Source organism: Galeopterus variegatus, unplaced genomic scaffold (genome assembly GCF_000696425.1).
Source record: "Galeopterus variegatus unplaced genomic scaffold, G_variegatus-3.0.2 Scaffold9470, whole genome shotgun sequence".
Lineage (NCBI taxonomy): Eukaryota > Metazoa > Chordata > Mammalia > Dermoptera > Cynocephalidae > Galeopterus > Galeopterus variegatus.
In genome coordinates this window covers 14417-27509 of record NW_007735581.1, presented here as the reverse complement: position 1 = coordinate 27509, position 13093 = coordinate 14417, and positions in this window count along the sequence as shown.

The following is a 13093-nucleotide window of genomic DNA, read 5'->3' as shown; positions in this document are numbered from 1 at the left end:
CTGACAACACCAAGTCAAGGGTTAAGATCCCCTTACTGGTCATCTTTTTTAAAAAAATAATTAATTAATTAATTAATTAATTAATGGCACTGAGTTTACTTTTTAAAGTTCTGGTATGTATTTGCAACTGAGAATAGATAAATAAAGATACATTTCTTTGGATTCCAGAGAGTTCAAAGATTTTAAGAGGTAGATAGGAAATACTTTAGAAAGCAGAGATACCAATTTAATCATCTAACCAAGATATGGATGGATTCTTGTGAAGTCTGCAGATCTGTGTGAGAATTAGGTTGTGTAAATCCAAAACCAGCACCCTTCAGTCTTTGAACTCCACGACCTAATACTTACCAAAAGGGGCTTAGCGTGATGGTATGGGCAGTTATCCCCCGAATGTCTGCAACTTTAAATCTCATGTCCTGCAAAAGTCTCTGACTCTAAGTTACTTCAATTAATTGGGGCAGCATCTGCCTTTCTTAGCAAATCACTTCAGGTACCTGGGGTAGTAACAGTCTTCTGCCTAGGCTTCATATCTTTTTACTCCAGAAAAATAAGAATTAATATGGAAGGTTTAAGAAATCAAAGCCATAATAATATTTCTGTAATAAGAAAGAATCTGGGCATATTAGGTAGTTTGTGTATTTACAGATGTATAAGAGAATTTGGCTTGAAAGACCCCGTCAGATGAATAATTTAAAATGTGTAATTGAGTAACTGATATAGACTACTGGTTTTAAGTTGAAATTTTAATAATGCTTAGGCAGAGTTTCGGGACATCTAAGACAATCTAAGATTTACCATATTTGTAAGTGTAATTGATTAGCTTTATAAGAATCAATACTTGAAGAAGATTGATACATTGTCAGATACCTTAAGTACCTAAAAAGGAAATAACATTAAATTTAAAAATTTATATGAAATATATAAATGCTCAGCAGAGGTCAGGAAACTTTTTCTTAATGGGTCACATAGTAAATATTTTAGGCTTTATTGGTCAGAGGGCCTCTGTCACAACTACAGCAGTACTCCCTTATTTACGGTTTTCCTTTTCAGTTTGTTACCTGTGGGAAACCGAAATCCAAAAATATTAAATAGAAAATTTCAAAACTAAACAATTCATAAGTTTTAAATTGAGCACCATTCCGAGCATCGTGATGAAATCTGCCATCTTGCTTCCTCCCACCTGGGACGTGAATCATCCCTTTGTCCAGCGTACCCACACTGTAAATGCTGCCCACCCATTAATCATCAGCATTGTCTGCCCCTGACATCCGATCATGAGCCTCGTGATGGTTTGATGATCCAGGACCACGCGAAGCAGATGATCCTCCTTCTGACATACACTACATCACTACGCATATGTCATTCATCTCACTTCATCTCATCACGTAGGCATTTTATCATCTCACATTATCACAAGGGTGAGTACAGTATAATAAGATGTTTTGAGAGAGAGACCACATTTACATTTTTATTACAGTATATTATTATAATTGTTCTATTTTATTGTTAGTCATTGTTGTTACTCTCTTACTATGCTGAATTTATAAATTAAACTTTATTATAGGTATGTACATCCAGGAAAAGACATAGAGTATAGGGTCTGGTATTATCCACGTTTTCAGGCATCTACTGGCCATAGTGGAATGTATCCCCCATGGATAACAGGGAATTACTGTATTCAATTTTGCCATTGTATTAGGAAAGTAGTCATAGACAATACATATATAAATAAATGGGCATGGCTGTGTTCCAATAAAACTTTATTTACAAAAACAGATGGTGGGCCCACACCTGTAGTTTGCCAGCCCCAAAGAGTCCTATATTATATTGGACAACGTTTAATTGACTGCCTTTGTAAAATAGAACAAACATTACCCCAAACCCTTAAAAATTATTGCTAAAATTTATCGGACGTAAATAAAATAAAATCTGTAAGCTTCACTTGAAAATTTAAGAACATTAGTCTTCAATTAAAATATTTATTCCAGGGCCGGCCCAGTGGCACACTGGATAGTGCGCAGCTTGGGAAGCGCGGCGGCGCTCCCGCCCGAGGGTTCGGATCCCACATACTGACCGGTTCCCGCTCACTGGCTGAGTGAGGCACGGGAGCAACGCCGAGGTTTGCGATCCTGTTGCCGGTCCCCGGTCTGGTGCGGGGGCAACACTGAGGGTTGCGATCCGTTGCCGAACACGGAAAAAGACAAAAAGACAAAAAAATAAATAAATAAAATAAAATAAAATATTTATTCCTGGGGCCGGCCCGTGGCTCACTCGGTAGAGTGCGGTGCTGATAACACCAAGGCCCCGGGTTCGGATCCCACATAGGGATGGCCGGTTCGCTCACTGGCTGAGCATGGTGCTGACAACACCAAGTCAAGGGTTAAGATCCCCTTACCGGTCATCTTTAAAAAAAAAAAAAAAAAAATGTATTCCTTTATATTCAACAACCACTTTTCAGGAAATGAAGAGAATGGAGAAACATGTTAAACACCACCCAGGGATATAATCAGCACAACTCCGATTGTGGGAAACTATAGAACTACCTGGTTTCTTCAACAAATAAAGTAGAAGGAAAGAAACTAAAGCAGGAGAACCAAAGGGGGATGCTATGGTTTGAACATCTGTGTCCCAACCAAAATCCATATGTTGAAACTTAACCACGAGTGTGATAGTATTTAAAAGTGAGACCATTAGGAGGTGATTAAGTCATGAGTGCAGAGCCCTTAGCAACCTTATAAAAGGACTGGAGAAAACTAGCATTCCCCACTTCTTACCCTTCCATCTTCTGCCATGTGAGAGCACGGCAACAAGATGCCCTCTTGGAAGCAGAGAGAGAAGCCCTCACCAGACACCAAAACTGCCGGCACCTTTATCTTGTATTTTGCAGCCTCCAGAACTGTGAGAAATAAATTTCTATTTTTTATAAATTACCCAGTTTCAGGTATTTTGTTATACCTGCACAAATGGATTAAGACAGGGGACTTATATATTCAAAGAGGTTTGAGAGACATATTGACCAATAGTATTGCACAGATTATATTTGGATTCTAATTCAAACAAACTATATAAGAAAACTGATGATATTTACAAAACAGCTGAAAATTTGGACACTGGCTGGATATCTGATAAACTTAAGTAATTATTGTTAAAATTCTGTAGGGATGATAATGGCACTGTGGTTTTATCTTTTTTAAAGGGTCCCTATCTTTTAGAAGTACATACTGAAACAGTGAAATGGTATGACAGCTAGGATTTGCTTCAAATTCATACAGGAGGGAGTTGATGGGTGGAGGCATGGTAGAAACTAGATTGGCTTTGAAGGCCGGCCTGTGGCTCACTTGGGAGAGTGTGGTGCTGATAGCACCAAGGGCACGGGTTCATATCCCTATGTGGGGATGGCTGGTTAGCTCACTTGGGAGAGCGTGGTGCTGATAGCACCAAGGCCATGGGTTTGTATCCCTGTGTGGGGGTGGCCGGTTAGCTCACTTGGGAGAGTGTGGTGCTGATAGCACCAAGACCACAGGTTCGTATCCCTGTATGGGGATGGCCAGTTAGCTCACTTGGGAGAGTGTGGTGCTGATAGCACCAAGACCACAGGTTCGTATCCCTGTATGGGGATGGCCAGTTAGCTCACTTGGGAGAGCGTGATGCTGACAACACCAAGTCAAGGGTTAAGATCCTCTTACCAGTCACCTTTAAAAAAAAAAAAAAAAAAGATTGGCTTTGGGTTGATAATTGTTGAAACTGGGTTAATGTGTACATGGGGATTTAAACACTATTTTGCCCTTTTTTCGTAAGTATATTTTAATATTTCATAATACAAAATTTTTTAACTAGAAATGTAAAAGTTCATTTTTTAATAAAAAGCATGGTAAAAAGAAACAAACTACTGATACACACAAAAAAACGAATGAATCTCAAAATCTATATACTGGGCGAAAAAAAAAAAAAAAAAGCCAGACACAAAGAGTGCTTACTGTATGATTCTATTTATACAAAATCCTAAAAAACACAAATTAGTATATAATGACAGGAAGTAGATCACTGGTTGCCTGGCTCTGGGAGCAGAGGCAAGGATGTTCTACAGAGGGACATGGGGAATCTTTTGACAGTGATAGAAATGTTCTGTGTCTTGATTATGATGGTAGTTTCACAAGTGTGTAACCACCTGATTTTTTATTTTATTTTATTTTTTTAATTTTTATTTTGTCGATATACAATGTGGTTGATTATTATGGCCCATCACCGAAACCCACCTGATTTTTTAAAAGCTTAAGAATAAAGAATCTGTTGCTTTAATAAATTGAACTCTAATCTTTTAAACCAGGGGTTGGCAACCTTTTTCTGAAAAGGGTCACACAGTAAATACTTTAGACTTAGCAGGACATATGGCCTTTGTTGTAACTACATTGAAATTTGAATTTCATACAATTTTCACGTCATAAAATATTATTCCCCTTTCTATTTGTTTCAACATTTATAAATGTAAACACCATTCTTATTTCATGAGCCATACAAATTGGCAGTGAGCTGATTTGACTCATGTTCATGGTTTGCCAGACCTCTGCAAACGTTTTACTGTTAGGTTAAACTAAAAGTAAACATTTGAATAGCCTTTTCTGCATAGAAAAACCACCCCAGAAGGCACCAAAACAACTCACTTTAACTATTTATCATTATTATTACTATTATTATTATTTCAATCTATAGACTTTGGGTATTTCCAGTGCATATGGCAGAGATTTCTCAGAATAAACCAAAAGTGGTTTCAAATTATGATTTGACTTTTATATGTAGCTTGATTAAACGAAGACAGTGCACTGCTCAACCACTTTTTTTTTGGGGGGGGGCAGCTGGCCAGTACAGGGATCTGAACCCTTGACCTTGGGGTTATCAACACTGCATCTAAGCAATTGAGGTAACTGATGAGCCTTCTACTTTTAAGTATTTCTATTCTTTGTGGCAGAGACAACTCACTCTACACTGGTAAGTTGATGGTCTAGCATCTATCTCAGTCTCTGGTGTATTCTCATTAGCCTATGTTTGTCTCATGGATCTTGATCACTTCTGGATACTGACAAGAGTGAATCTTTTCTCTGAAGCTGGGAGAAAGGAAGAGAAGATATGTGAAGGAAATGAAAAGAAAAATGTGCAGGAGGGAAATGTGAAGAGAGGTCATTGTTTTAGTTGCAGAGGAGTTGGATGAGAAATGTACAGTCTTGATTTTAGTAAAATGGGCAGCTAGTCTGGCCATAAAGAATGAAAAAGAGGTGGGCATAAGTAAGGGCAATAGAAAACAGCCTTTAGGGTAATGTCACAAGAAGACATAATATGAAAAAAAGGATTGACAAGAGGCCATTAGAACCAGAATAGGTAGGTACTCAGTACTTGTTTGTTGGCAAAATTGTGCCTGCATAATTCCCACTTACTTTGGAGAAGGTTAGTATAGAAAAAAGAATAGGTAGTGGACACCCTTTGCTTTGCTTAATTATTACCCTCCTTTCTGACCCCACAAGATGGTCATGTCAGCACAATGTGGCCTGGCTGTCCTAGCCCCATCTGATAGGTTGGAGTGATGTGGCCCAACTCAGCCAAATTTTTAGTTAGTAGGTGCTCAACTCAGCTTTGACCCAAGCCAGGCCAAGCAAAGTTCTTTTCCAGGAAGTTTGGAACTAGAACTGAAAAAGAGAAGCTGGTCTCTGTTGTCTAGACTGCAAGATGTATTGGCCCAGGAGCGGGTGGAAAAGCAGAGGAAACCTGACTGTGGAGATAGAAGGGTAAAATCAGATGCAAGTGGGAGAGGAGGATCCCAGAGGTTCTGAAACTAAGTCTAGTTGTCCCTGGAGCTCAGCTTCATTCCTATGCTTGGGTTCTAGGACACAGCCCAACATTATTATAATACATTCCCTGTTTCAATAAACAAATTCAAGTTGACTTTCTGTCACTTGCCACCCTGAGTCCTAAATAATACAGAACAAATGATTAAACGATGCCATTTCCACACTCAAGGTCATAATCTTAGAGCTCATTTCTATGCTCAAGGTCACAATCCCAGGTATTCCAATTAGTTTATTTAATTTTGTTTTTTTGTTTTGGTTTGGTTTTTAGTGACAGGCCAGCATGGGGATCCGAACCTTTGACCTTGGTGTTACCAACATCTCCAATGAGTTTAAATGATAAACTAGACTTTTACATACCAAGAGCATGTAAAAGCAAACTCCTTTCATCTTAAGAGGAAAAGAATCTTCACTCACTAACTCAGGCAAACTGGAGAAACAGGTCTATCAACTCATTCAGCCTTAAGCAATTTTCTGGTAGTCCCTATGAAATAAAAAAAAAAGAAAGAAAACGTGCCCTTTGGAAACTAGAGATATCAGCAAAGAAATAAAAGAGCCTCGGCCACTTCATTGGTGTGATCTGCTTTCTGTTTTGTTTTGTTTGGGGGGACAGGGGAGAGGAGTAGGGTTCTTAGGTTGAAAATGTCTTTAATATGGGGACACAATCCCAAGCAACAGTTCTTCAGTCATAGCTAAACCAGCCTATTTATGCCTAACTCACAATTCGCATCCTCAAGAATCTGTCTGATATATGTCATGTTTTGAGAAGTTGTGCAGAAATTAGAGAAAAATGTCACCAATAACACTTGATAATGAGGGGGAAGAGCATTTTTGTGTTCTGCTTATAAAGCCACCTGTGATAACCCATTAAACCATTAACACATTAACCTATGAATGGATTAATCCATTTGAGAGGGCATAGTTCTCATGATCCAATCACCTCTTAAAGGCCTCACCTTTCAAATACCGTATTGGAAATTAAGTTCCAGTGTGAGCTTGGGGGACATTCAGATCACAGCAGTGTCTTCTGAGCCCCTCTCTCCTCACCATGTGACACCCTGGGTCACCACAGGACTCTGTAGAGACTCCCCACCAAGAAGAAGGCCCTCCAGATACACACCTCAACTTTGGACTTCCCAGCCTCTAAAACTATAAGAAATAAATTTTATTTCTTTATACATTATCCAGTTTCATGTATTCCGTTACAAGCAGCAGATAACTGACTAATACAGACCTCATGGCATACCAAGGATTTTAAGCTGAAGGAAACAGAGAAAACTGCAGAAGCAGAAAGGTCACCCTCTGGCCTTTTCCTGCCTTTCTCCTCTGACACATGGCCATAGGGAAATTCTCTGATCTACCTCCCCTGAAAGTAGGTCATAAGACCCTCATGTGACAGGTGTCCTGCCCTATACCCCAGAGGAGAGGAATGAAGACTCAGAGGTACCAAGAAGAATCTGAACAAACAGGCCTTGCTAAATTCCCCCAGTTAATTATCATTTTTGATAATTACCCTTTTGTTCTCCAATCACAACCCTGCCCTGCAGTCCATAAAATTACAGTTTACCCTGGGTCTTTGTATCTTCATTTCTGAAGGTTCCTGTGTCATATAAACCTTTCGTTCAATAAATTTGTTATGCTTTTATCTTGTTAATCTGTCTTTTGTTATAGGGGTGTAAGTATTTATGAAAAAACACAAAGTGGGTGTTTTTCCTATACTCTTACTCAGCAGTGATCACAATCACAGAACACTGACTTCTACAACCAAATGTGTGGGGATTTCTCCCCATCAGCAAGCAATTTCTCAGCAGAAACAGCTGGGTATCCTCCAGTTCAATTCTGACCTGGAGACAATGTCAGATCCCACAAGTTGAGGACTCAGTCCCCAAGACTGACCCCGACCACCATTTCTGATGCCAATTGCAAGCTACCTGTTTGTTTTACCTGTGCTTCTGACCCCTGGCTATAAATTGGGTTTCCTATAACCCCCTCCTTGGGTTCAGTTGATTTACTGAGTGGCTCACAGAACTCAGGGAAGCACATACTTACATTTACTGGTTTGTTATAAAGGATATCACAAAGGGTGCAGATGAAGAGATGGCAGGAAGGGGCAAGGAGCTTCCATGCCCTTCCTGGGCATGCCACCCTCCAGGAAATTCCACTATCCAGGAGCTTAAGCTATCCAGAAGCTCTTCAATCCCAGGCCTCTTGGGTTTTTATGAAGGGTTCATCACATAGGCATGATTGATTAAATCATTGGCAATTAGTGATCGACTTAACTTCCAGTCCCTCTTCCCTCCGGGTGGTTGGGGGGTGGGACTGAAAGTCCTGCTTTGATCGTTCCTGTGACCAGCCCTCATCCTGAAGCTACATAGGGGCTGCCAACCATCATTAGCATACAAAAGGACCCTTATCACTTTGGAGATTCTAAAGATTTTAGGAATGGTATGTCAGGGGACGGTACAAGGCCAAATATATATTTTCACAGTATCATAGAGTATTAGCCATGAACTTTGTGACATGTGAGGAAAAGATATTACTTTTCCTACCCACACCAACAAAGATGTCACCATCACCATCAAAAAGGTACAGTTGTAAAGGTTCTGCCTTTCAAATCCTTTACACACGTGCACACACACAAGCACATCCCCCCCCCAGAGCCATCCCCTTACCGCCGTTAGTCTATGCTGTCCCCTTTCTCAAGCCATTCTGCATTGCCCTCCTAAGAATGGGGGAGGAGAGTGGATTCTCCTTTAATTACTATGGTAAAAAGTGACACCATCAACAACATCACCAAATGCGTACATCTAAGACAATATATTTTTCTGTTGCTTTCTGCCTGTTTCCCTTAAATATAGATTAGTAAAAAGAGATGCAAGTATATGTTGCACAATCTCTAATAAACTGCAACTGTAACACACTCTACTTTTTAATAAATATTTAAATCCTAATAAACATGGAGATCACTGTGGGAAGAAAACAAAAATAAAACAAAAAAACCCTCATCACCAGGAATAAGATTAGATACAGACATGTTTCAGTCCTGACAAAGACATAATATAGCAAGCATTCCCTCCGTCGTTCACTCTCCTGTCTACCAGGAATCCATCCTACAGTATCATGCGATTGATTCTTTCACATGTTACCAGTGTCCAGGTCCCACTGCTCTCTGCTTAGAAACCAGACTTGTCAGTCCCAAATGTTGGTGCTAGGCAAGAAGTTTATTATCAGAGTCTAAGGAGACAGACTAGAACTGTCTCCCCGCTCTAGGGCTTCAGGCAGGGGTTTAAGGAGGAGCTGAGGGAATGGAACATGGGAAATGAAAAGCAGGAGGGAGGCGGACGTGCAAGGGGCCAGGACTCCTTCTGGTCTCTGCTCTTGTCCTTGCTGTTATCTCAGGGTCCTGCTAGAGGGTTGGAATCAGCATAGCTTTATTGATGTCTTCCTTGGTTTCCCTTGGACAGTACCTGCAAGTCTGCAGCTCCAGGCTGACTGGAAAACAACTTTACATTCATGTAAAAAATGTCAGCTTGTCCCATAACCAAGGTTCAAAATATTAAATGACCATGGGAAAAGAGGAAACTCAGAGAAATGCATGCTAAGAAAAAACAAATGTGTCATACATTCATTCCTTCATTTATTTAGGTGGCTGGCTGGTACAGGGATCTGGGGATCCAAACCTTTTGACCTTGGTGTTAACACTGTGCTCTAACCAACTGAGCCAACCAGCCAGTCATTATCCTTTTGAAATCTTTTAGAACACATGAAGTTTTAGATCCCAACATGGCTTCAGTCCTGCACACTACAATACACAGAATATAGTGTGAGATTAATAACATCTATTAGAACAGGTTCACCAAATGTAGGTTTTTACTAAGCAAAGATTATCTAATTCAAATTGTAGTTTTTTGTTTTTTTTTTAAAAGATGACCGGTAAGGGGATCTCAACCCTTGACTTGGTGTTGTCAGCACCACGCTCAGCCAGTGAGCGAACCGGCCATCCCTATATGGGATCCGAACCCGTGGCCTTGGTGCCATCAGCACTGCACTCTACCGAGTGAGCCACGGGCCGGCCCTCAAATTGTAGTTTTACAAACAACTTATAAACAGATGTTTATGGTCTGGAAGACCAAAAACAAGAATTTGGGGTTAATAATGAAATGATGCTTCAATTAAAAAAAAAAAAATCCACTAAAATAAATGAAAAAGTTACCAAAAAACGGTGAGCAAAAGAATAGCTCCTTCTTTTTTATTTTAAAAAATCTAAAAGTATAGGGCCAGCCCGTGGCTCACTTGGGAGAGCGTGGTGCTGACAACACCAAATAAAGGGTTAAGATACCCTTATCAGTCATCTTTAAAAAAATTAAAAAGTATAAATATCTTTCAGCTGCATGCTAGCTACTACACTCTGCACTGGTGATAAAATACCATCTCCAAGTGAGAGATGCCTTTAAGGATTTCATAATCTAGAAAGGGAAACGCATATATTAGCAGATAATGTTCATAAGATGATATGATAGGACAATGAAAGAGATGTTTTTTCAGTATAACTGCAGCAAAGATGAGATCAAAGACTTAATTTTTAATAACAACACCTTCTTCATCATGCGAGAACACCATTCAAATAGTAAACTATTTAAATGTATTTGAAACATATTGTTATAGTAATCTACAGTAATGTAAATGGTATAGCACTGGTATGAAACTAGGGAGACATCATAAAACAGAATAAAGATTATAGAAAAAGAATTTAGTCTATCATAAGTAAAGTATTTCAAATCTGTGAATAGTATGGATTATGTAATTATTTTGAAATAAATTTTAATTTTGGGAAAAATTATATTGTATTCTAGTTCTCCTTAATACCAAGTAAATTCTGGTTGATTAAATTATTTTCAAAAACACCTGCCAAAACCAGAAGAAAAATAGTTCTTTTTAAAATCTCCGGACGAGTAAGACCATTCTAAATATGACACCAAAGCTAGAAATTCTAAAAAGGAAATGTTAATAGATTTTACTAGATTAAAACGTAAAACCTGGGCCGGCCCGGTGGCGCACTGCTACAGTGCGCCGCTTGGGAGCATGGTGGCGCTCCCGCCGAGGGTTCGGATCCCACATACAGACCGGTTCCCGCTCACTGGCTGAGCGAGGTGTGGGTGCAGCACCGAGGTTTGCAATCCCGTTGCCGGTCCCGGTCCGGTACGGGCGCGACACTGAGGGTTGCGATCCATTGCCGGACACGAAAAAAGACAAAAAGGAAAAAAAAAAAAAAAAGTAAAACCTATGAACTACAGAAAACCGTCAAAACCAAATATAAATAGATAAGCAGACAAAAAAATATTTTTTTGGCAGCTGGCCAGCAGACAAATTAAAAAAAAACAAAACAATTTACACTATCTGGGACTAATATCCTTAAGATATATAAAGAGGACTGGCCAGTTAACTCGACTGGTTAGAGCACAGTGTTATAACACCAAGGTCAAGGGTTCAGATCCCTGTACTGACCAGCCGTCAATAAAATAAAAAGAAATATAAAGAGCTATCATAAATAAATAAGAAAAATGTGACTCTCTCCCATAAAATGGGCAAATAAAATGAAAACGCAATTCACAAAAGGAGATATGCAAATAATCATGTGAAAATATATTGTTCTTATTTAGTCTGTCATAAGTACAGTTTTTCACATCAGTGAATAAAGTATGGATTACTTAATTATTTTGAAATAAATTTTAATTTGGGGGGAAAATTATACTATATTCTAGTTCTCCTTAATACCAAGTGAATTTTGGTTGATTAAATTATTTTCAAAAACACACCGAAACCAGAAGAAATGCAAATTTCACCACAATAAATGATATCAAAGACTTAAAAGTCTGAAAATATCAGTATGTGGGGAAAGCAGACATTATAATACACTTATGGTTGGGAGATAACTAGCTAGAAATCTTTTGGGTGGGAATTTGGTAGTATGTATCAAAAAAATCACAAGAGGAAAAAACGAGGCAGGTTGAGGCAAAGAGAGGGAGGTAAGGGGAATACTTTTGAACTAGCAAGTCTTTTTTTAGGAATTTACCTTAAATATGCATCAATTGTACTTATAATAGTAAAAAATTGGGAACGACCTAAAAAGCCTTAAAAATGATGAAGTTGGGGCCGGCCTGTGGCTCTCCTGGGAGAGCGTGGTGCTGACAACACCAAGTCAAGGTTTAAGATCCCCTTACCAGTCATCTTTAAAAAAAAAAATTGGTGAAGTCAATTTATTCTTATTAGAGTGGAAAGCTGCCATGATATTTGACATTCTTCTTAAAAGGTTTTAAGACAATAGGCTTAGTTTGACCACACTTCTGGGGAACAACAACAGCAACAAAATATATATATATATGTGTATTTGAAAAATAATGTGTATACACCCTGAAGTAAACAAAGTAACATCTTGTACTCATATAACGAATCTTTTTACCTTTATGATAAAGGAGGAAAAAGTTATTTTCAAAAGGACAGTTCAGTCCGAAATTTACATCTTCCAGGATTATTTAAATAAATTTCCATTTCTGATTGCTAATTTTTTGCATAAGTAATTGCAAACTATGTACCAAGGAGCCTCTGCAAGGTACAAAAGCAAAGAGGCCACACATGTGAACAAAAAGCAATCTGGAGTGGAAATGATTCACTTACAGGAAAATTATGAACCTAAATACATATTATTTAGCTAATAGAATTTATTTGTGTGCTTAGTGGATACTTGGTTTAGTTAATTTGATCATTGTAGCTGGCGAAACTAGATAATTTAAGCCAAAAGGGCCTGTTAGAGTGGACAGATACACTGACCAAATTTTAAAAGTTCTGTTTTTCAGCAGCTTGGAATCCTATGTGCAATTTCAACACAAAGTGGATTTTCACAGATAAATCCACTTTTACAACTAGGAAAAAAAACCAACACATATGTTGATATAGCTCCTGATTTGGTTTAACAACTAATTCAGCCCCCAGCATAACATCTCTTTCCCTTAGTGAAAAACCATCCCAATTTGCTACTTATTTTGAGTGAGTTTTTGTATTTAAAGAATCAAAATTCAAGTCAGGGCCCTCAAATTCAAAGACTTCAGCAATGAAATGTCACATGGTAGTGACAGTCATTGAGAGGAAGCAACATTCCCAGTGCAGTACTCCATTCTGACTCATTAGTGAGGCTCACGTTATAAACAGAACTTCCATTAAGCAGCTTGATTGGCCTAAACAGAAGAGACAGATGGAAA